The sequence below is a fragment of the Episyrphus balteatus genome, chromosome 1 (assembly GCF_945859705.1).
Source record: "Episyrphus balteatus chromosome 1, idEpiBalt1.1, whole genome shotgun sequence".
NCBI lineage: Eukaryota > Metazoa > Arthropoda > Insecta > Diptera > Syrphidae > Episyrphus > Episyrphus balteatus.
The window spans coordinates 70,685,420-70,711,258 of NC_079134.1; the positions used below are offsets into that span (position 1 = coordinate 70,685,420).

At 31.2% G+C, this 25,839-nt stretch overlaps 1 protein-coding gene across 3 annotated transcripts in view; it reads left to right on the top strand.

The window, feature by feature from the left end:
* Positions 1-25,839, top strand: part of LOC129905979 (ATP-binding cassette sub-family G member 4) — a 212,316-nt gene that overhangs the window by 27,462 nt on the left and 159,015 nt on the right. The gene's annotated exons all lie outside the window — the stretch shown is intronic.

Consider the following 25,839-nt stretch of genomic DNA (forward strand, 5'->3'; position numbering starts at 1 on the left):
AAATCTATATTATTTGACACATTATTAATCTCCCTAACACTGCGAGTCATAGGTTCATTAAACGCATAATTTACTCTATGAACGTTTTCGCGGAATAAGGTTCGAATTCTTAGTTCTCTAGAAGGAGCGTAAAGATCTATCAGCGATAACAAATAAGGACAATCAATATGATATGATAAAATATCACTGACAAAATTTATAGCAAACATCTTACGGCGGTTTTCTAATGCCTGTATACCAATAAGCTGACATCTAACGTTATACGAAGGCATTTCAATGTTCCAGCCTAGTTTGTGTACTACAAATCTTGTAAATTTTTTTTGGACATTTTCTATTCTTGTAATATGAACATTGTAATGAGGATTCCACACTACGCAGCAATATTCCAGGACCGAAACATAAAGGGCTTTTAGAGTGTATGGGTCCCTAAGACCAAACGAATTACGAAAAATAAAACCCAACATAGAGTTGGCTTTGTTCACCATGAATTTTGTGTGATGTACAAAGTTTAGCTTGTAATCAAAAATTACTCCAAGGTCTTTTTTAATAGAAACTCTTTCAAGGACATGATTATGCATATTGTAATCGTAAACGATAGGTAACAAACGACGAGTAAACGAAAAACATTGACATTTGGATATGTTTAGGGCTAATTGGTTTATATTGCACCAGTTGATAAGATTTTTAACATCATTTTGGAGAAGCGCACAGTCTGTTAAATTTTTTACACGTTTAAAAAATTTTAAATCGTCCGCAAACATAAGACACGTTGAGTTAGTAAGGACATCAGGAAGGTCATTTATAAAAATAAGGAACAGCATTGGACCTAAATGACTCCCTTGTGGAACGCCGGAAGTTACAGAAAAGGGATGAGAGATAATCGAATCAATTGAAACCATCTGGCTGCGTCCTGTAAGATAAGCTGTCAGCCATTGTAGCATGTTGGAATGAAAACCTATGTTCTCTAATTTTTGTAATAAAATTTTATGATGCACCCTATCAAACGCCTTTGCAAAATCGGTGTAGATAACGTCCACTTGGTAACCCTTTTCTAATGAATTGAGAATACAATTCGTGAAAATGGTTAGGTTAGTGGAAGTTGATCTACCGGATACAAAGCCGTGTTGGTAAGGGGATATGGTTTCTTTCAATATAAAATTCAATTTATCGCAAACAATTTTCTCAAATAATTTAGGAATTGAGGACAATTTACTTATGGGTCTGTAGTTTGTGATTTCCTGTTTTGGACCACATTTGTGAATAGGAGTAACGAAGGACGTTTTCCATTCTGGCAAAAATACACCATACTTTAAAGACAAAACACAAAACTCTAGATAGAGCGACGGAACATTTTTTCAAAACAATAGGTGGAATTTCATCCGGACCAGAATTAATGTCTTCAGTTAGACCACATAGAGCTAATTCCACATCCGATATGGTAACACTTAAATTACCTATGTTTAGACTATTTAGGGACTGGCAGAAAGAGGTGTTTGTGACATTACTAGAATCGATATAATTTGACTTAAAAAACTTAGCAAAGGCATCGCAAATTGATGGTAGACTTGTTAAAGTCGAACCTAAATATTGCATACTTTTAGGGAATCCATTTTATTTTTTTTTTTTATTTTTAATGAAACTCCAAAAACATTTACTATTGACTCTTAACTTGGATTCCATAGAGTAAATATAGTTTTTATATAAAAATTTATTTAGAACATTGAAATTCTTTTCTAATTCATCATAAATACTGCGCAAATTGGCATCAGAAGAACACTTTCGTAAACATTTGTATGCTTTATTCTTTTTATTATTTAAATTAATTAATCGACCGTTATACCAAGGAGGCTTAGAAGCATTTTTCAATTTAGTTTAAGGAACGAATAGATCGATAGCCGTCTTAAGAGAACTAAGAAAATTGTTGTAAAAATTTGATAATTCACAAGATTGAATAAAAGTTGAAGGCAGTGCTAGATTATTATTTATATAACTCGCAATGTTACTGAAATTAGCTTTAGAGAAATTATATCTATATTGAAAAGGCATTTTTGGTTTGAAAAAGTTTAGTATTTTAAATTCAAAAATCAAAGCAATGTGATGTAAAGTGTTTGGAAATATTGGAAAAATAGAATTATTTACGAACAAATTTAAGTCTTTATCTGCAAACAATAAATCGAGTGTTCTATTTAAACTATTTTTACAATTGTTCATTTGAATCAAATTAACAGTTAAAAGCGAATCAATAAATAAAGAATCACACTCATTATTTACATTAAAAGGAACTAGAAAACCTTCATCAGAGTCAAATACCCAATTTAAATTCGGCAAGTTAAAATCACCTACTAAAATTACATGCTGATTATTATTAAGCTTAGAAACATAATAAATACAGTTATTTATATGTTCTTTATACAAATCTATATGGCTCTTTGGCGGAATACAACTTACTATTAGAAAAATATCTTTTTTACAATTTAATGATACCTTGATAATAATTTGATCAATGTCAAAAGATGAATTATTTGATGTTGGCAATGCTAATTCGGTACAGGCATATAAACGAATGTACGACGAATGTACGCCTTATAAATAATTGCTAGATCAGACTGGGAGAAAAATTTCTTGCATCTTCGGAGGAAACCTAAACATTTCGCAGCGGATTTAGTGGTGTCAAATATGTCTTCATTCCACAGGAGGTGGTTTGTAATGCACATACTGAGGATGGAAAGCTTTTCGGTTTCCTCGATGCAAGTACCACTCATGGATAGTGGCATGGGAGACATGTTCCGCTGTAATGATAGTAAGCAGCTTTGAGTTTTAGAAGCATTAAATTCTACGCGATTTCTTATTCCCCATTGGACAATGCTATTAAGATCAGAATTTAATGAGATTATCATATTTAGCCGTTCAAGATCCACTTCCGAAGAACTTGGGCCAGAATCAGGAAACCAATATGAAAAACTGAGGGTACTATAATCTGCAAAACAGTTGAGTGGATTAGAAGTTTCAGACAGGAGATCATTTATAAAAATGAGAAAGAGAGTCGGAGACAGAACGGAGCCCTGTGGCACACCAGCATTTATTTTGTGGGTTTCGGACTTGAATCAATCCAATACGACTTGTATTGAACGGTTCGAAAGGTAATTTCTAATCCAACCAAGAAGAGATTCATCGACGCCAAAAGCACGCATTTTCGAAAGAAGAGCTTGATGCCAAACTCTATCAAATGCCTTTGAAATATCAAGTGCAACAATTTTACTTTCTCCAAAACGATGTAAAGATTTGTTCCATTGCTCGGTGAGATAAACTATCAGATCACCAGTGGACCTGTTGCTACGAAAGCCGTACTGCCGGTCATTAAGAAGCTTCCGTTCCTCAAGATATTTCTTAAGTTGAAAGTTAATCAACGTTTCCATGACCTTGTAAAGAAGGGACGTAAGTGCGATCGGTCGGTAGTTTGAGGGTGAGGAAGATTTGCCTTTTTTAGGGACAGGCTGGACAAATGCTGTTCTCTATCTACTCGGGAAGAGACCAGTAGAATAGGACAGATGAAAAAGCTTACGCAGTGGTTTTGCCAGCGTGGAAGAACACCTCTTCAGAACGATGGGGGGATACTATCCGGGCCAGCGGATTTGTGTATGTCAAGATCTTAAAGAACTCTTGCTGCTGTACGAGTGCGAAAGAAGATTTGTCCCATGGATCCGTTTACGCGCTCAAGTACTGGCGGAGTCATGACACTATCAGGGAGTGTTGAGTTGGCAGCGAACTGCCCAGCAAGTAGGTTAGCTTTGTCAACATAGCTAACAAATGGAGTGTCATTGAAGACGAGCGTTGGAACCGACGACGAGGTAGTGTTGCGAATATTTTTACAAATGACCAAAAATTCTTACTGCCTTTGGGACATTGTAGTATTTTTTGCCTTAATTCTTGATCATGCAAAAATTTCGTCGAATATGGGCGTTGCTGGCCTTTCTAGCTTGTTTGAACTTTTTTCGGTTTTCCTCAGTGGGATTGGCTTTATTACATCGAAAGCTTGCCTCTTTAACCCTGATAACCTCTTTGCAGCTCGAATCAAACCATGCATTCTCTTTCGGTTTGATTGTTTTAACCCTATTCGGGATAAAATTTCTCATTCCGGAGAAAATTAAATTTGTTATCATATCAGCACTGGAATCAACGTCACTATCGAGGAAGCATAGCGACCAGTTAAAGTTTTTGAAGAATTCGTTGAGTCCCTCCCAGTTGGCTTTCTCGTATTGCCAGACAGTTCTTTTGGGTGCTTTTTCTTTAACTGGGTTTGTTTGACACGAGAAATTCGCTGATATGACACAATGGTCTGAAGTGCCTAGAGGCGATAATACACTAACAGTGTATTTATCAGGGTCAGAGGTGAGGAACAAGTCTAGAGTGTTTTCAGCTCGACCATTAACGACCGATATTCGAGTCGGCTCGTCGACAAGCTGAGTTAGGTGGTTTAACTCAGCAAAGATCTCGGCATACCTTCCTTCGGGTGTTGTCTGGCCAGAAAAGCGAAGCCACGAAGAATTGTGTACATTGAAATCGCCCGTAATAACGATTTCAGTGCGAGGATAAAGGGTAAAAATCCTCTGAATGGAGTCGGACAGAGCATCAAGTTGGTTAGAAGTTGAATTACTGTCCAGATTGGGGCTCCGATAAATAAAACAGGTATGAATGATGCGCTTATTAACCGTGAATTTAACCACATGAAATTAAAATATGTGTTTGTACATGGACCGTATTGTGGTTGAAGTTGGTATGCGACATCGTTTCTAATATAAACGGCGAGACCATGGTGGGAAAAGAATAATGGCACCAAGCTATACCCAAATAGATTAAATTCAGAACAGTCTGTATTTTCACCTATTTGCGTTTCACTCAGTGCCAAAACAGCTGGCCTGTTTTGTACAGTGTAAATATACACGTCACAGAAATTGGATCTTAGCTCACGAACGTTGGCATAATCGACCCTGAATTTACAAACCATTAAAAAACTCAAAACTTTCTAAAACCTATTCGGACAATTACCTATAATGATTCCCTTATCTAAATCCCAATTGAAACTTCACAAAACAAATTGTCACTAGTGTTATGCCTTAGTGACACTTTGAACTGATCCGCCCCTGTTGGCTATTTAGTAAGACAATCAATAATCTATCCGAGTCAGATTGATAACAACTGTGAATATGTACGAAGAGTTTCTTCCCATAATACCACAGTTGCTATACAAAAACTAAATGCGAAAGAAGATGGGAAGGGAAATGAAAGGATTACTCACTGTGCTCATTGCCAATTTGCTTATCGCGACACAAACTAATTTTTTTTTCTTTATCATTAAAACCGGTTGATGATGTTTGGTTTTTGTTGCTGTTGCGGTTTTATTATTTAAATTAAAACTGGGTGGAGTGGTTGGTGACTATTGTTGTTAATTTTTTTTTATTTGTGTAAAAATTATAATTATTAAAGACAGAGCAACTGACAAAAAAAAAAAACAGAGACACAACGAGAAAACTTTAATTAAATGGGACGGCACTCAAAAATTTAATAAATTTAAGAAAATAAAAGGCTCAGGGCTGCCAGAAATCATGATTAAGCATGATTTTCATGTTTTTTGAACTAAAATCATGTTTTAATGTTTTCGTGCCCAAAATCATGTTTTTTTTTAATCCAAGAGAAAAATCTTTATAATATTTTTGTAAACCAACATGTTCGAGAATATCAGCCAAGTATCTTTGGGTACTTAAATTAGGTCTAGGAGATCTCACTAACTCCGTAGGTGTTGTGAGGCAGAGTTTACTCCATGAAAATTTATGACTCATCTCTAAAAGGTTCGCGGGTTGACAGATAGACTTCAGCATACCTCTCCAAATCTTCCCCACAAACATTTTATTCCATACCTTCAATTTAAGCTAACTCCTGTCTTATTTGAGAAAATAACCACGATACTGTGAGATAAAGTAATAGTAAGACTTTTTTGTAAAATAAATATGATGTGCGTTAAATTTGAGCAGGAGTGTACATTTATACCTATACATACATTTTTTTTAAAATTTTTTGGTCCGTTTATTTTTTCCCTTTACTGTTTCACATAAAATATGTCACTTAAAAATGTATAAACCATTATTATTAACCGATTAAAGCAAAAAAAAAAAATTCTTTGCCAAATTTTAGCATCCACTGTTGTGATGAATTTTATTTTAGAACACCCTATAAACACTTAGGGGATCATCATTTTGTTTTTACCAAAATTTCCAAAACTAAAGACAATTTTTAAAGTTTAACTTCAATTGTTTTTACTGTAAATTCCGTTTTTTTAAGAAAATCTGTTTTTGGCCGATGATTCCGAAACACCCTGTGAAATAATTTTATTGAAATTCATTGGTATAACAGCCGATGATTCCGAAACACCCTGTGAAATAATTTTATTGAAATTCATTGGTATAACAGCCCTAGAAATTTCCTTCAAATAAAAAAAAAAATTGTACCGCTAACTCAATCCGTTCAAAAGTTATGATTTTTGCAACGAGATAAGTCATTTTGGACAACAGTGCGCCGCCGCACAGTTGTCCAAAATAACTTATCTCGTTGCAAAAATCATAACTTTTGAATGGATTGATATAGCGGTACAGTTTTTTTTTTTAATTTGAAGACAATTTAGGGCTGTTACACCAATGAATTTCAAGAAAATTGTTTCACAGGGTGTTTAGGAATCATCAGCCGAAAACAGATTTTCTTAAAAAAAATGTTTAAATTAAAATTGGTATGCCACTTTGTAGAAATCACTTATCCACATCTAAAAACAAAATTAAAAAAAAAAAAACAATGTCCCGTTTTCGAAAATTTTATTTTTCAAAAAAAAATTCAAAATTTTATATTTGAGTTATATAAGTGCTTCTTCACAAAAAGTTTCGTTGAAATCGAATAAGCCGTTTCGGAGAATATCGGATTTAAAAAAAACGGTTCTATGGCAGGTACCGTTCAAGAAGTTATGATTTTTGCAACGAGATAAGTCATTTTGGACAACCGTGCGCCGTGTTTGGATTCCAGTAAAAAAATGGATCCTTGAACATATCCGTTGTTTAAAGCAGTTCAAAAGCAGTTTAAAGCGGTTCAAAAGCCGTTTAAAGCGGTTCAACAACAGTTTCAACAGCGTAACATCGTTTTGGGTTTTAAACGTCGTTTTTGGGTCATGAACATCGTGAAACCCAACTACTTAAAAAAATGGATTCTTGTTTCCTCATAGCAAAAATGAACTAAGAAAGAATAAAAAACACAAGTTTTTTTTAGTTTATTTTATTGTTTATAATGTTTCAAGTATAGAACTAAAATTAAATACAAAATTGAGAAATCTTATTTCTATTTACAATAACAACTTGCTTATTTTTGATAGAGAAATAATACAGTGTTACAAAAATGAGGTTTTAAAATATACGCGGGCGGAGACCTATCAGGTTTTGTAGAGCTAGTTGCACTGTATATAAAACGCTATTTGAAAATCCCCTAACACCCCCAAAATCTGGAGTTACGGGCAAAAAACGGTTTTTTGGACCTTCACCCATTGAAAAAATTCTAGCTTCGACAATTTTTTACCCATTTTCGATTTTTTTACAGTTTCTGATAGAAGATAAATATACCTTTTTAACAATGTATAAAACATGTAACTCGGTTAAGCCACTTAGAATTTATAAGATGTCAAAGCTCAAAAATTCAATTTTTTTTGTCATTTGCCCAACTTCGGCTTACTAAAATTCACAGTCTGGACAAAAATAGTATAAAATGAGTGTAAATGGGTTTAAGTGGACTGTAGTTTTTATAGGGTTTTTATATTAAAGTTTCTTAGTCTTCTCTTTTAAACATCAAACACGCTTTTTATTCGACCTTTCTTGGCTTGAACTCAACTTTATTGTGCCGTGATAGCAACGGCAGAGCTTTACAAAGGAATGACGAAATTTTAACGAAAGAATAGAATGACGAAAGATAAATTCACAATGGGTTATACAAGTTACAAGTTAAGTCGTTAACAGAATAATAAAAATTAATTCACAATAATGATAAGTAAATTTAAGTAAATAACGCAATGGCAAAAATTTAAATTTAGACTGGTAAACAATGAGTTTAAAAATTTTTTTTTACCCTATTTTTAACTTTGAAATCGATTATTTCAAAAACTATTGGTAATATTATATTGATTTAAAAATTAGAATCAAATGCATAATTTTGCCTTTTGGAAATGGTATCATTTATTACTATAAGTGTTGCCGTTGTTTTTTAATAATTTTTTTTTATTTTGATAATTTTTTTTTAGAAAAATGCCCCTCCCACCTAAACGGGGGGAGATAGACCCCTTTCCCAAAGAAAAAAATGTTTGTATTGAGTTCGAATTTCTGTATCTGGGTTGATATCGAAAAAATTTTTTTTCTAAGCCAATTTTGAAGTGATTTTCATAAAAAATACCTCGATCAATTGGGAAATAGATAAAGTTTTAGAATATATTTTTTAAATAGCATGTTGTTTTGAAAACATATACTTTAAATTGATGCCGAAGTTGGGCAAATGACAAAAAAATTGAATTTTTGAGCTTTGACATCTTGTAAATTCTAAGTGGCTTAACCGAGTTACATGTTTTATACATTGTTAAAAAGGTATATTTATCTTCTATTAGAAACTGTAAAAGAATTGAAAATGGGTAAAAAATTGTCGAAGCTAGAATTTTTTCAATGGGTGAAGGTCCAAAAAACCGTTTTTTGCCCGTAACTCCATATTTTGGGGGTGTTAGGGGATTTTCAAATAGCGTTTTATATACAGTGCAACTAGCTCTACAAAACCTGATAGGTCTCCGCCCGCGTATATTTTGAGTGTTACACCGTGTAATCGTCTTATCATCTAAACTTAAAAATATTTCAAAACCTTCAATATAAATTGATTACACAAGCAGCTGCCCTGTACGTATTGAAAGCTATACACAAACCTCTTCTATTAAAAATATTTCGTATAACAAAAACTATTATTTTATATCTTAAGTCTACGTAAAATTATATTCTTTTACCCACGCTAAAGTTTTATATGAATTTGGAATAACAAATCTTTTATCATCATCATAAGTAAAAGTGATTTTATTTATTAATTGCGTGTAAATAAAATGTTTATTACTAAAACAATGCATGGTTTTTTATAAGGATGTAGATGGGTTATTTAAACATTCTCTAAAATCATTTAAAGTAACTTCGTTAGCAACAATATTCTTTTTGATTCCTTTTATTTTCTTTACTATATCATCTTCTGTTACAATGCAATATGACTTCGATTTAGTAGCTACAAATTCTAGTAATAGTTTTCCTGAACACTCACCTTTGAACTTCCCTAAAACTTTCTTGTTTACTCTTGGAATGTTATATTTGCCTCTGGGTAATCGCCCCCTCCAGGACTGGTTCATACTTAAAGCAAATCAAATTGTAAGAGTTCTTAAAATATATGAATAAAAACAGAAAGAACTTGAGTGAAACTCTTATCTATTTCTGGCTGGAAATGCGAATTTTATTATAATCTTTGAACAACAATAACATCTTGAAGGTGCTGCCACCAAGTGTTTATGGCTAGAGTGAAAAAATTACTAGACCAAGCACCACACACAAAATGGAATAAAAGGAATCTGATGATCGGATTGGCATCCGTGAAACAGTACTGTAACTCTAGCCATAAACACCTGGTGGTAGTACCTTCAAGATGTTGTTGTTGTTCAATGATTTTAATGTAATTGACGGTATAAAATAGCAGCCAAACTGCAAGTATGGAAACATACGAAACTTAAACATAATGTAAAATAATCAAGGCACGCGCCTAACATCTTTCTAATCACTTTCCTACTTTCGTATATGCAAACGAATTGTTGCTATGCTTAAGAGTATGGAGAAAAACATGAAAGAGTCGAATAACAATAATCATACTTGAAGGAGCTAGTAAAAATGCTAAGTCTATTCATGTGCATGTTGATAAACTAAGAAAACCTGCAAATGGGTGAAGCTAATCACGTGGGTGAGGTAGCGCAGTGCGTAGTGTACTGGCTTCTGAACTCGCTTGGTCTAGGTTCTATACTCAAGTGTGACGGAAGAAGTTTTTCAAATCAATGAAAAAATTACTAGACCAAGCACCACACACAAAATGGAATAAAAGGAGTCTGATGATCGGATTGGCATCCGTGAAACAGTACTGTAACTCTAGCCATAAACACTTGGTGGTAGCACCTTCAAGATGTTATTGTTGTTCAAAGATTATAATGAAATTGACGGTATAAAATAGCAGCCAAACTGCAAGTATGGAAACATGATGATTTTATTGTTTCTTGCAAACCTTTCCCATGAAAAGCTATACCTCACAAATAAATAAACGACTATTTTTTGGGTAAACACGATTTTGTTTTTTAGATTTAAAAAAAGTGAATTTTCTAAGTATTTTTTTTTTTTAACTTCAAAGTGATTTTGGTGAAAAATTTTGATATGGACTGGACATTGACAATCAAAGTATGAATTGTATTCTAAAAAAAAATTAATACTATATGCAACTCTATTTTTGCATATGGAGGGGTTGAATTACAAACTTAAAAAATCTGCACTTTTTTCGTAGTTATTTTTTAACATTAGGTAGTGTTTTTTAAAATAGCGCAACACGCCACAACATTGCATATCCTATTGAACTGCTGGATATGTAGAACAATCTTGCATTTCAAGAGATTGCCCAGGTTTGCACTCCCGAAAATAAAGACTTAATTTCTCAAAAACTATTTAATATAACAAATTGAGTCAAAAAATTAAATAAAGAATAAGTTACTAACTTTAAGAAAAGTTATAGCAGAGGATTGTACGTGATTTTAATATTTTTTTTATCCGGGCTAATCGGGAGGTAAGTGGCTTTTACTGTACCAAGAAAATGAAAATTTTTCCTTCCGAATAACTTTTTTGTCATTTCGTACCTATATTTGAAGTGGAAAATGTGCCCAAATATTTTTGGCCAGGTTTTAGACCAAAATACCGCACTGTGCGTCGTTAAAATTCGCTGCTTGTCAGTCAGTCGTATACTTCAATTTATTTCTAACTATTATTGCTGTCCGTCCCTTGTGCCCCCCCCCCCCCCCCCAGAAAAAAATCCTGGATCCGCCCTTGTGTAACAGTGTATTAAAGGTTTAACTTATCAACATATTTCACTTTGATAGGATTATAATGGAAATCATACATTAATGTTTTGGATAAAGCCAGAACAGAAAACCCTACATAAATAGGCTTGTCATATGTTCCCATGATTATGAAAGTGGACTAAGTCACTTTTTGCATTGTTTATAGATAAACTTTAATAATAATTTTCTTATAACGATTTAATTGTATTTCTTTTATTAAATCACTGAAGGAGCAATAAAGAAGTATTTTTAATGCAATTTTGCTATCAAATAAACCTTACTCCTTAAATAATTATTATTTTAAGGCTAGATTTGGTCATATTTTTAGGAGTGACTTAGTCCACTTTCATATTTAAGGGCACATATTTAACCTTTAATCGATTCATTTGAATTACTACTATGAATTACATATCTTGTTTTATCAAACTCATTCGCAATTAGTTTTGTATTCTTCGAGTTTTTGTATGGGGGTTTCAAGTTTTCAGGGCAAAATGGTAAGTCATTATGTAGATCAGGCATGTCAAACTCAATGGTAACTAAGGGCAAAAACAGCCCTTATTTTTATGGGCCGCAGAAAAAAGTAGATCTAAAATTTTTGTAAAACAAATTATTAAAAAAAAACAGGAAAAATGATTACATTAATGTATTCCATTTACCATGTTTTTTCTAAGACCAAGGTTAGTTAGGCTGGATTTTATAGGTAACTCATTCGTCTTAATGACTTAAGTTTATATTTTTTTGTGGATTATTTTTGATACGACCGATAAGGATAGATACGGATTAACTTAAAAAAAGTAAAAGAATTCATAAGTTTCGATAAATAATAACGTGTAAAAGAGATTAAGCTCTTAAAGACATTTTCGTTTTGATTCTACGATTTCGGAATATGCTTGAGGCTCAAAGATGCTATATTTGTGCATAATGGGGTTCTTGCCATAAAATTAAGAATGTCACGTTATTCTTCTATACAAAAATTAAAATATTGTACCAATCTGGAAACTCTCTGGTCATGAAATCCTTAGAAAACGTTTTTTAGGGCTGTACGTTATTTTGTATCAAAATTTAAAATTAAATGAGACAAAAAAAATGTTGGATATCTCAACAGAAACTTTAAAAATTGAGCAACATGAAACAAAAAATTGCAATTTTTTCGCTTAGGCCTAATAATATGGCAAAGTACTGTAAATTATAAACTTAAACTCGAAATTATTAAAAATGCGGACTGGGCCGCAGAGTTAAGCGTTGTGGGCTGCATGCGGCCCGCGGGCCGCAAGTTTGACATGCCTGATGTAGATCATTTAAATAATCGGGATAATCTAAATCTATATAACTATATGTAACCTTTATTAGAATTATAGGCTATTGATTCTATTATTCATTTTGATTAAGGTTCCTTGACAATTTGTCAATACTTGACGCCATATACCTTAATGAGTCTATGAATCGTAGTTGAATACTACTTCTGTTAATGCCTGTTTTGATGTATTTTGTAAATGAAATATATATCGTTCTTTGTTTGTGGGTATAACATCGATTTTTTCATCACTATCACCAAATTCTTTAACAATAAAATGAGAATCATAACCATTCATGTTATGTAAAATAACTGGAATAAAATCAAGTATTAGATATTTTAAATTACATTGAGCAGCACCTCTAAATTGTCTAGTTAAATGATCATGATCTCTAACACGATTTTTATTAAGGTTATTACCACAGATAAAACATTTTTTAGTATTTATGAAATCAGAATCTTCTTCCTTAGTAAGCGTTTTCATTGCGATTACTTATTTCAAAATTGAACTGATACGTATACGCTGCGCATCTTCTTTTAAACTATTCATACAATTTTTAGCACAATCATCACCTAGGTATAATACAAATTTACTCAAAGAATCATCATAATTACATTTAATATAGTATGCAAAGCTAAAAGGTTCATGCATTTGAATATTGTTTGAAAATGATTTTAGAGGATTTGGATGTTTACCAAAAAGGCTTTAAAGCTGCTTCAAAATCAGCATATATTACAAAAGGAACTCGCATCTTTTTGTTGAAGCATTTATCAATTTCAGTTGGTTATATGGTATGTACTTTATTACAATCATGTTACAGATGTTCATTTAGACGATCTTCACTCCAAATATACATTAAGCATCCATCACATATGCACCGTTACGTTTAGAAATTTGACTACTTACTAACCTATTTAAATTTTTAATCCAACAAAAATGTCCGTTTTCCCCATTTTCTAAATATAATACATAAGTTAACATGTTTTTCTCTTTTGTCAAAAGTATAAAATAGAGGTCCCACAAGGGTATTATTTTCTAGACCATACACATTAATACTTAAGTTATTTAATTTCTCAAATTTTGAAATATTTTTCATACTCATTCTCACTTGATCTGCGTCTTGTTCAGGAGGATTGATGTCTCCAGTAAATTTTCCATAAATCTCCGTTAAAACAGTTGACTGGTTTATTACTTTATTTTTTTTATTAAATGACTTAGTATCGGTAACTATTTCATCGCTGTTATCCTTAACATATAATCCAAACATTTTGAAATTGACTTTTAATACATTTTCCGTCTGTAGAACGTCTTATATAAGTTCTAAAATTGTACATTCTTGCTTTTTCATAAACTCTTTACGTATAGTCAATATGGCGATCACGATCTCTAATTCTACAACTTTTGATTCGGCTCCTAAATGCGGCGCAGGTCACTTCAACGTTGTCTAAATGTTTATTAGAGGCATTAGTTTTACTGTTCAGATGTCCTTTGAACATAGATTTTTTGATATCCAATCCATAGCCGTATTTAAGGGAGGGGTTACAGGGTTTAATCCCCCCCCCCGAAATTTTTTTAGAAAATCATATGATAAGAATTTGAGCAAATACGACCCACATACTTGTACAATGTACAACATAATGTATGCAGAACTTAATGGATTGATTTCATATTTTAGTTATGTATACCTAAACCGAAAATCTCCGTTTAAGACTTTTCCAATTTTGTCCCGGTTAAGTTTCAAAAAACTTTGAACAAAATAAAGTATCTGAAAAAAGTATTTTTTTTTCATAAAATTCCGATTCGCATGTAATTTTCAACCCTCTTATAATTGGTAACTATGTATAAGTCGTAATAATTTGTTTTTGCTAGAAGAATTCACTTTTGAAATAATACGTCATAAACACAAAAAATATGAATTTTTTGTTTTTACTTGGGAATGTCATGCTTAATAGCTCTATACTAAATAATATGTTAGGGCTTGCGTCGAAACAGCTGAATATAAACAAGAAACGAAATGTAAAAAAATTCTTCTTTCAGCCTAAATATTGTAAACATTCATTTTTAAAGGTTATAATATTGAAATATTTTGTTCTTTTTCGTTGGCTACAGGTCTGATTTGAATATATATTTTTTACCTAGTTCTCGATCGACGTTTCGATTGTGGTTACAATCTTCTTCAGGATCTAAGAAAAATATTTCTAAAAATTGCTATTATAAATAAAATGTATACTTATTAGACTGGGCCAAAAAAAAAAATATTTTTTTTTTTGAAAGTTACTTCGAAAATCTTGTTCAGGATGATGAAAAAAAAATTTGGTGAAAATTTGAGCCGTTAAAAAAAATTTTAAGAGGTCTATCATCGGTGTTTTTTATTTTTATACATGATATGATGTTTTACAACAGAACTGCTAGACGATCAAAGTAAAACAAATTTCTGTTCACTTTTTCTTATATAAAATTAAATTTCCTACAAAAAAGATCCAATTGAAAATTTTTGTCAGACGAGCCGTATTCGAGTAATTAAGCTTTTTAAATCGAAGTGTTTTTTCAATTTGACTGTTTCACTTTGGAATTTTGTGATGAGCAAATAAGTGAATAGAAAAATAAAACCACGACAGATTCTTATAGGAAATTTAATTCTCTACAAAAAGGTCTCCTAGTAATTTTCCCTAAATTGAGTTCTAAAGAAGTTATTCACGATTTAAATCGAGAAAAAAATTAAAAAATCAATTTTCAATTTCAAAATTTTCTAATTCACTGAAAATCCAATATTTTCAAATTAGCAAGATGTTTTCTTGTAGGGACTTAAACGTTCTATAAAAAGTTCCTTGGCAGCAAATTAATTGCTTTAACCGTTTAGAAGATAATCGTATTCAAATCGCAATGCATACTTGTCATAAGAAAACTATTGAAATCAGTAGGCATTAATTTTGATACGAATATCTTCTTAACGGTTAAAGCAATTAATTTGCTGCCAAGGAACTTTTTATAGAACGTTTAAGTCCCTACAAGAAAACATCTTGCTAATTTGAAAATATTGGATTTTCAGTGAATTAGAAAATTTTGAAATTGAAAATTGATTTTTTAATTTTTTTCTCGATTTAAATCGTGAATAACTTCTTTAGAACTCAATTTAGGGAAAATTACTAGGAGACCTTTTTTGTAGAGAATTAAATTTCCTATAAGAATCTGTCGTGGTTTTATTTTTCTATTCACTTATTTGCTCATCACAAAAATCCAAAGTGAAACAGTCAAATTGAAAAAACACTTCGAATTAAAAAGCTTAATTACTTAAGCTTAATTGAAATATCGATGATTGAAAACGTCTTTTTCAAGACATTTTCCTTTTTTGAGTTTTGAAATATTTGAACATAACCAAGAAATCAAACAAGAATAAAAAGAAATCCATTAATATAAAAGCTTTGAGATAAGTATAAATTTTATTTATAATAGCAATTTTTAGAAATATTTTTCTTAGATCCTGAAGAAGATTGTAACCACAATCGAAACGTCGATCGAGAACTAGGTAAAAAAATATATATTCAAATCAGACCTGTAGCCAACGAAAAAGAACAAAATATTTTAATAAAGAAAGGTCACGAAATAAGGAAGAAGTTATAATATTGAATATTTAAATCTTAAATGGCGTTAAAGTCAACAATTTTTTGTTTAATTTTTTTCTGAACCTCGGAACTGATTTTTCAAAATCATGTAATATACAATTTATTTTACATAGACTTTAAATTAAAAAAAATATTTGAGGTGGAAGATTTCAATCTGAATTCGATATTAAAAAAATAAAATTTCTGCTGTTAAAAATTTATCCGGTTCCGGGTGCAGATAAAATTTGTATCTTCAGAGAATACATTTTTGATAAAAGGGGTTTTGTGTATTTTTGTAAATAAATGTTCAAAATAAACAAAGAAAGGACCATGGGCACTTTTGTATGGACTTTGGGCCCAATTTCAACATTGTTCAACAGTGATGAAACGCATGTCAAATGAAAGGTCTTGAGGAGTACTTTAATTTATTATATTGGGGTAAAGTCGAAATCGAGCGCAAAAGTGGTGTTTTTGACCATTTTATAAAATAGTACTCAAAATGAAAAAAATATATTTAAAAAAAGTGGCAACACTTACTATAAAGTGTTTCACCTTTTTCAAAAGCTAGACATCCCACCTTTAATTCAGTATTAAAATAAAGTTATTTCTTTTAATAGTTTTCGAAAAAAATAATTTATAAATAAAAAAATGTAAGAAAATAAGGTAAAATCAAAACATTTAGTTCTAATTTTTTCTCACTTTTTGTGAAATAAAGCTCTAAAATGACTTTTTATTCACTGCACTATCGATTTAGCAAACACTGAAAATTAAATTGTTTTATCTCTTCTAGTTTTTAAGAAAATCGAAAATTACTAAAACTTCATTTTTTCCATACGATTTTTTATGCTGAGTCCTGAGTATCAAGTTTGGATAAGTGTAATTAATCGAAGTCTCCTATTTTGTGAAAATAGACCTCTTCCTAATATTTATGTAGGGCCAGTTGTACAAACGTGGTTCAGCATCGGATCAGGAATTTAACCCACCGATTTCCGCGGATTAGCTGCGGATCAACTTCGGTTCAAACATGGATGTGGCTGTTTTTACATACATATGTGGACCTTGCACTAGTGCTAAACTGGAACCTTAACACCGATTTCATAAGATACAAGTTGTTGAACCACGGATTTAATATTTGTACAACTGGGCCTTACAGTTAAAAAATCAATGGCATATGGTTTGGTTCTAGTGCCAGTATCAATAATAACGTTACTCGTTACTTTCGTATTTTTAGTATATTTCGAGCGTTTGATTTTGGTATTGTACGAAGTACGTTTGGTAGGTACCTACTTAAAATATTTTATTTTATTTAGTTATTTTTCATGGTTTGGACTAGAATTATAATGGAATGAAAACGGAATAGGAATTTAATATTTCGTTTAGGATATTTTTTTATTCAAATCTTACGGAAAATTCGAGTATGTAACATTGTTTAGAAAATAACATTTTGTTACTCTTTACTGACGTGAATACCAGCATCTTAGTAATGAATACATACAATTTGTTACAGCTCTAGTCTGGATAACTGTAATTTTATTTTCTGTCAACAAAAAGTTGATATCGGTTACGATTTGGTCCATGACGATTTGGTAAGAAGAATTAGTAGGTGTAGTAAATATAAAATAATTAATATACATATATGAAAAAAATATTGGAAAAACATCAGCAATGAATCAGCATAAAAAATCGTATGGAAAAAATGAAGTTTTAGTAATTTTCGATTTTCTTTAAAACTAGAAGAGATAAAACAATTTAATTTTCAGTGTTTGCTAAATCGATAGTGCAGTGAATAAAAAGTCATTTTAGAGCTTTATTTCACAAAAAGTGAGAAAAAAATAGAACTAAATGTTTTGATTTTACCTTATTTTCTTACATTTTTTTATTTATAAATTATTTTTTTCGAAAACTATTAAAAGAAATAACTTTATTTTAATACTGAATTAAAGGTGGGATGTCTAGCTTTTGAAAAAGGTGAAACACTTTATAGTAAGTGTTGCCACTTTTTTTAAATATATTTTTTTTCATTTTGAGTACTATTTTATAAAATGGTCAAAAACACCACTTTTGCGCTCGATTTCGACTTTACCCCAATATAATAAATTAAAGTACTCCTCAAGACCTTTCATTTGACATGCGTTTCATCACTGTTGAGCAATGTTGAAATTGGGCCCAAAATGCCCATGGTCCTTTGAAAAAATAATTCAAGAACGTTGACCAAACATAAAACTCAAACCACATCGCGTTTTGGGAGTTCGAAATTGTAAATATTTTTTTTGCAGCTTAAGAAAACTTTTAAGCCACGTCAAAAACATATCCATTAAATATTCAACACATGTTGTGTGGATGCCAAACATTTTTCTTTGGCTGAATAACTAACCCAATAAACAAACGGGCTAAGAGACAAAAACATCAATTTTTGTTTATTTCTAGATACTTTTTATAGAAACAAACCATCAGTAAGAGTCAAGTTTTCATTTTATTGCTGTTTAAACCTTTGATTGTATCTAGTCTCTTACGAAATAGTTTTTTTGTATAAGGCTTCGGAAAGCTTCTAAAAATTTTTTTTACTCGCTAACGCTCGCATGTTAAAACATGTAAAATAAAATTTGGTCGGTCTAAGCTAACCCTTCCCGAAATGAAATCCAATCTACAATAAGTGCTTCACATTATTCATTCTCGATTTTAATTCGTTTCACTTGGATATCAGATTCAGAACTTTTTCTTTTGTTTGACATCATATTATATGAAATACATGGTGATATTTTTTCATAAGATATTGGTAATTTCTAGTGTTCTCGAAGACCATACCACAAACATCACCTAGCACAGAAAATTTATTCTCATGATTTATTTTCATATGACGAACATAATTACCTCGTCTAGTGAACGATTTTTGACATTTATCACAACTGTACATTTTGAATTTAAATATAGTTGAACACACCGCTTCGATAAAATATACTTGATTGAGAAAAACACTTCTGCACTTGGAAGTTTAAAAATTAATAATCCTTTTGGAAAATTAAACGAGATTCTTATACATTTACCCCCACCACTTGCCTAAAACATTTATTATACAGGGTGTCCCGGGAGGAGATAAGAAGATTTTGAGGGATGATTCTTGGGTATATTTTAAGAAAAAAAATTGTTCCACAATAACTCTCTATCTGCAAAGTTAATACCCTTTAGCGATGATTTAAGAAAACGCTTACTTTGGTATGCCTTTACTCATTTTAATGTTAATAACTTCGTTAATACTTATGATAAAAACTTCATTAATGTCTTGATTTTTAGAAGAAATGCTATTCTTTGTACCTTGTATCTTTTTTTATTGCTCAGATATTAATTCTTACATGGAATTATTATTCTCTTACCCATGATAATTTTTGATTTTGGGGCCGATTATCTTCTATAAATGTGTTATAAACATAGTGTTTTATAAATGCATTCTTATGAAGAAAACAATACTGAACAAAAATGTTGTTCACAAGTTTGCCAGAAAACTTATAGACTTTATGATATTTGGGAAAACCTGCACCAGGTAAAATCTCTAAAAAAAAATGTGTTTTTTTTTTGCTTTAGTCAAAAATGGGTACGAATTAAAAATTTATTTTTGTAGTTTAAGTTTATTTCTGTGTACAAGAATTATTTAAAGTGTGCTGCTTGATTTTGTGTTCTTAATAGAGCTCGTTTTTTGGATTTTATTGGGAGTATTAATTATTCTATCTATTGTCCGTTTCATAGTGATGGTTCAGAGAATACATTCTTCTTGTTCCACAAGAAGTGCTATTGATGTCAAACAAGTAACGCTTTTCACTCCTATTCATAAAAAAAGCCAAAATTTTGCAGTTTGGAGAACTTGCAAATTATTGAACAGGTCCATTTCTTCCCATCCAATGATAACCGTAATCTTCATCAACCAATCTTAAAATTCGTGTCCCTACCCTGGAAACCACACTTCAGCCACAGCAACATATAGTTAAGCAAATAAAATTTCTGTGCTCCATTTGGAGAATAAAAATTAAAAATAAAACAATTTAATTTAAAAAAATAAATAATCTTCCCAGTGTTATTTGTAAAAACTATTTTCTATAAACAATCTACCACATAAATTCTTCGGCACGCCGCAAAAATTGATTTCCACCATCAAAATGCGTTGTTAATTATTTTTCTGTCTACTCGGAAAAGGGTGACACCAATTCACAGCTTCAGCCTTGTGCACCACCAAAGTGCAGAGTATTTTTTTCTTTTTCACTCTTCTCAACTGGCCAGGCCACAGACGCGCTCCCAGGGATCTTTTATTATTTATGTATTTTATTTTCAACAAAAAAAACTATTTTCTGTTTTTCAAATAAATATAAGACTATTTTCAGATGAGATTAAAATATGGATTTTAGCAGTACGGATATAAACCTGTGAAATAGTACTCCATATAAGTACTTTTAAAAAACAAGTTTCGGTGGTTTTTCTGTAGTTAAAGAAGTACTGATAAATATACATCAGAAGCACTTCTAGATGTGCTTCGCTGATGTACTTTTAAAGTACATTTATCTATACTTTTAATGGAGGGAAAATTTATTTCATCTTGCATGCAAGAAAGAGATAGCTGCTTCACGTATTCTTATATACAGAAAGTATATAAGTATTTCCCCAGCCCGGACCTATCGCACAATTGAAAATACAGTATGCAGAAGTTTTGTACAAGTTTTGTACAGTTTTGTACAACCAAAGCCGAGTTTTGTACAAGCTTACAACGAAAGTTATAGGCAAGTGAAAGTACCGGGCTGGGGAAACGTTTCCCCAGCCCGGACATTTTTCAAAATTGAAAACAAAATAAAAAAAAGTATGCAGAAGTTTTGTACAAGTTTTGTACAGTTTTGTACAACCAAATTCAAGTTTTGTACAAGCTTACAACGAAAGTTATAGCCAAGTGAAAGTACCGGGCTGGGGAAACGTTTCCCCAGCCCGGACATTTCTCAAAATTAAACAAAAAAATTTTTTTATTAATTCTACAATTATCTACGAGTTTTGTACAGTTTTGTACAACAAAAATCGAGTTTTGTACAAGCTTTGTTAAATAATTAGAGCTTATTTTAGTTTACACTAAGTACACTACGTACCTAGCCAGCTATACAGTGTGATTCAGGAGTAATGTGCCAAAAAGGTAGAGCGTGTAGGCAAGATTGAGACAAGAAAAAAACTGTATGGGAGGGGGGGGGGGTCTATTCCCCCTCGTTTAGCCGGGAGGGGCAATTTAAAAAAAAAATTGATTTATATTGGAAAAAAAATTATTAAAAATCAACGGTTTTACTTACAATAACGTGCTATGCCTTTTTGTAAAGTCAAAACCCTAGTCTTTTAAAAAAAATAAAGAAAGCCATTTTATGGAACAGTTTTTGAAAAATTAATTTTCAAAATCAAAATTTGAAAAAAAAATTCGAAAAAAAATTTCAAACTAATTTTTTTCAAAATTTTATATAATTAAGTACTAATTTAGTTTTTAAAATTCAATGCTCTTATTTATTTTTAAACAAAAACAGAAAACCGAATTCAAAAATATCTTGTCATTTTCGAGAAATTAACAAAAAACCAAAACTACTTTTTCATAAAAAACCTCTTTATTTTCTGTTTTTACGTGGCTGGACTTGTTGATAAATTAATTTCTGAAACATTAACTATTCGCCAACTATTTTTTAAACATTCAGACTTAAATAAGGATACCATAAAGTGATACAGTATTGGATTAACCCTGAATTGATCAAATTTTTTCATTGATAACACCTGAAAACTTACCTGAGAATTTTTCTTACTATGTCTGGAGTGCTCGCCGCCCAGGGATTCTAGCTTTAAGGGTTTTTAGGCAATAAAATTGTTTTATTTGAATGAAAAACAATGAAATAATACTTGCGCAAGCAGTTCAAAATAAAAAAAAGGACCTTTAAAATCATATTCTTTGATTTTTAAAGGTTTCAAGAGAATCATTTTTTCCTAGATAACATTGGAATTCTTTTCCTTCGTATTTCTTATCATCGAAAGAAGAATATGATTTTAAAGGTCCTTTTTTTTATTTTGAACTGCTTGCGCAAGTATTATTTCATTGTTTTTCATTCAAATAAAACAATTTTATTGCCTAAAAACCCTTAAAGCTAGAATCCATGGGCGGCGAGCACCCCAGACATAGTAAGAAAAATTTTCAGGTAAGTTTTCAGGTGTTATCAATGAAAAAATTTGATCAATTCAGGGTTAATCCAATACTGTATCACTTTATTGTATCCTTATTTAAGTCTGAATGTTTAAAAAATAATTGGCGAATGGTTAATGTTTCATAAATTAATTTATCAACAAGTCCAGCCACGTAAAAACAGAAAATAAAGAGGTTTTTTATGAAAAAGTAGTTTTGGTTTTTTGTTAATTTCTCGAAAATGACAAGATGTTTTTGAATTCGGTTTTCTGTTTTTGTTTAAAAATAAATAAGAGCATTGAATTTTAAAAACTAAATTAGTACTTAATTATATAAAATTTTGAAAAAAAATAGTTTGAAATTTTTTTTCGAATTTTTTTTTCAAAATTTTGATTTTGAAAATTAATTTTTCAAAAACTGTTCCATAAAATGGCTTTCTTTAATTTTTTTTTTAAAGACTAGGGTTTTGACTTTACAAAAAGGCATAGCACGTTATTGTTAGTAAAACCGTTGATTTTTAATAATTTTTTTTCCAAAATAAATCAATTTTTTTTAAATTGCCCCTCCCGGCTAAACGAGGGGGAATAGACCCCCCCCTCCCATACAGTTTTTTTTCTTGTCTCAATCTTACCTACACGCTCTACCTTTTTGGCACATTACTCCTGAATCACACTGTAAAGCTGGCTAGGTACGTAGTGTACTTAGTGTAAACTAAAATAAGCTCTAATTATTTAACAAAGCTTGTACAAAACTCGATTTTTGTTGTACAAAACTGTACAAAACTCGTAGATAATTGTAGAATTAAAAAAAAAATTTTTTTGTTTAATTTTGAGAAATGTCCGGGCTGGGGAAACGTTTCCCCAGCCCGGTACTTTCACTTGGCTATAACTTTCGTTGTAAGCTTGTACAAAACTTGAATTTGGTTGTACAAAACTGTACAAAACTTGTACAAAACTTCTGCATACTTTTTTTTATTTTGTTTTCAATTTTGAAAAATGTCCGGGCTGGGGAAACGTTTCCCCAGCCCGGTACTTTCACTTGCCTATAACTTTCGTTGTAAGCTTGTACAAAACTCGGCTTTGGTTGTACAAAACTGTACAAAACTTGTACAAAACTTCTGCATACTGTATTTTTAATTGTGCGATAGGTCCGGGCTGGGGAAATGCACGTTTATTTCCCGAGCTCCTATCTTTTTTCAGTGGGAAAGAAGTACTTCTTCTACGTATATACATATTTTACCGGTTTTTTCTACGTTTGCTGGGTAGTGGGCGAGCGTCATCTTGTTTGTAATATGAAGTAATTTAAACAGTGAAATATCCTGGATTGTATCTGGTAAATCATATTGAAGAACCTCCATCAATTAATGTTAGCAATAAAATCCAAAAAAACGGGCTCAATCAAGCACACAAAATCAAGAAGAACTTTTTAAATAATCTTTGTTACTAGGTCTTAAACAGAAATTACCTACAAAAATAAATTTTTAATTCGTACCCATTTTTGACTAAAGCAAAAAAAAAACACATTTTTAGAGATTTTACCTGGTGCAGGTTTTCCCAAATATCATAAAATCTATAAGTTTTCTGGAAAAATTGTGAACAACATTTTTGTTCATTATTGTTTTCTTCATAAGAATTTATAAAACTCTATATGTTTATTTCACATTTATCGAAGAAAATCGACCCCAAAGTCAAAAATTATCATGGGTAAGAAAATAATAATTCCATTTAAGAATAAAAAATATCTGAGCAATAAAAAAAAAATAAAAACATTTTGTTTAAGTTTTCTAACCTCTTGTTGACTTTAACGTTAATAATTTCTCCAATATAAAAGTCTCTAACAACGGTTTTCTTTTTGTTATGGTATTCTAAGTCAGAGTCTTGTTTTTCTTTAATTTTCTGTGTCGTTTTTTCTCTTTCTTTTTCAAGTTGTTCCGGATTATTTGCTAGATCTCTTGCGAAAAATATTTCGATGGGCTTCTTGCCTGTAGTCGAGTGTATGGAATTATTATATTCAAATATTGATTTGTCAAGAAGTTCTGAAAATGTAAAGTGTGGGTTTTGAGATCGAATTACTTCGGAAAGTGTAGAGTGGAAACGTTCTATTTGTCCGTTTGGTGTGCTCGTATATGGAGGTGTTTTAAAAACATTTATATGTATTGAAAAAGTTTTCTACCATGAAATGAACCGAATTCGAGTCTAAGGATTTTTCGTTATCTACGACAATAATTTGTGGGACGCCAAAGGATATGTTTTATGTCCTCAGCGGATCTTGATTTTAGAATTCTTACTAAAGCATATTTTGAAAACTTATCAATAGCTGTCAAGATAACTCGTTTGTTTGTAAAATAGATATCTATGTGTAATATTTGTCCAGGGTATGTAGGAATGGGGAATGTTTGGATCTTGGGTTTGGAAGGATGTCTGTCGTATTTATGTTCTTTGCATGTTATACAGTTTTTTGTTATCTTTTCGACTTTACGACGCCTTTGAGGAAAATAAAATTTGGTCAAGATCTGTAATTTATTTTCTTTAATTTTTCTATGTGCTCGGTTATGTTCTTTGATTATTCAGATTCTTGTTGTTCTTCATCTACTAAGTCTGTGACAATTTTTCTAGCAAATCTAGTTCTGTATTGTTTGAAATGAATAAGATAAAGGAGACTGGGCACTTTTGTATGGGACGTGGCCCATCGGTGTAACACATTGTGACTTACGTCAAATGAAAGGTCTCGATGAGTGTATTATTTGTTTATATGGGCAAAAGTCTGTATCTCGTGCAGGGAAAGTGCAGTGATGCATTTTATGCTCAAAAATGTATGTAATAAAATTCAGAAAAGTATACATTTTGACTTGATGCTCGATTAAATTGATTCAAAAACATAACATAACTGTGTTTGAAGTTCAATTGGGCTAATCCATCACCAGTTTTCACCCATGACGCAATGCATTTTTCGGTTTCTAGAGCACTTTTGTATGGGACGTGGCTCATTGGTGTAACACATTGAGACAAACATCAGATGAAAGATCTCAATGAGGACATTTTTTCTTTGTATGGACAAAAGTCTATACTTCGTGCAGAAAAAGTGCATTGGTGCATTTTATGTTCAAAGATAAATGTAACACATTGAAAATTACATACATCAAATGAAAGTTACTGATGATATTTCTTTGAATAGACAATAAACTCTATCTCGTGGAAGGTGCAGTGGTGCATTTTATGTTCAAAAATGTATTCAAGGTTATTTTAAATGTTTGTGTTTTTAGAACAAAAAAAGGTGGAGAAACGACTAAATCCATGTCGTATGGTTTGTGGTTTAAATTCATAATACCTACCAACATTTTATGAGTAATATATGTAACTTGTAGTTTAAGTTGCATTTTTGAAAAATTAGTCACAATTTTCGTATATTTAAATTATTTTAAAACCAACAAGGTAGTTTCGCACACGACTTCAAAGTACAGAAGTTCTTATACTTACTCAAACATTTTTTGTTATTTCATTTCAATCTATAAAAAACGATAAATGCATTTTTTTTTTAAATTAAAGCAGTTGATGGATTAGTCCAACAGAACACCGTTAT